Source organism: Microtus ochrogaster, chromosome 5, assembly GCF_000317375.1.
Source record: "Microtus ochrogaster isolate Prairie Vole_2 chromosome 5, MicOch1.0, whole genome shotgun sequence".
Classification (NCBI taxonomy): Eukaryota; Metazoa; Chordata; class Mammalia; order Rodentia; family Cricetidae; genus Microtus; species Microtus ochrogaster.
The window spans coordinates 15770565-15771139 of NC_022012.1; the positions used below are offsets into that span (position 1 = coordinate 15770565).

General features: G+C 45.7%; 1 protein-coding gene across 7 annotated transcripts in view; it reads left to right on the forward strand.

The window, feature by feature from the left end:
• The window catches only part of Smarca4 (SWI/SNF related, matrix associated, actin dependent regulator of chromatin, subfamily a, member 4), a 103709-nt gene that overhangs the window by 2550 nt on the left and 100584 nt on the right, over nt 1–575 (forward strand). The window lies entirely within an intron of this gene.

A 575-nucleotide genomic window follows, 5' to 3' on the forward strand; every position in this document is an offset into this window, starting at 1 on the left:
CAACTTGTTTAATTTTGTGTGATATGTGGAGGAGCAGATTTTTGCCCATGGGTCTTGGGGATTGAATTCCAGGTCATCAGATTGACAGCAAGTGCTTTTGCCTGGTGAGCAATCTTGCCACCAGGTAGTTCTTCAGAGCTCTAATTCATATGCAGACCCCTGAGTCTTGGCATTCATCCTGTGAAACAGGTGTGACCGGTGCCACCTTACCTGGTGATGGGCTTCAGTGAAATGACATTAAAAGTTAGTCTTCTGGTTTCATTGTTGTTATTTTATTTTGTGGTGTTGGGAACAACGCAGAGCTTACAGTGAAGGTGTGGTTTGAATGAGACTAGCCCCCAGAAGCTCATACATATTTGAAAGCTTGCTGGACCTGTTTTGGGGAAGGTTTAAGTTTTGTGACCTTTTTAGAGGAGGTGTTTCACTGTTGGTGGGCCTTGAGGCTCAAAAGCCCATGCCAGCCCTGGTCTCATTCACTCTCTTTCTTGTGTATTGAATGTAAATGAGTTTGAGGCCAGCCTGGTCTACAGAGTGAGTAGGGGGCCAGGACTGTTCTCTCTCTCTCTCTCTCTCTC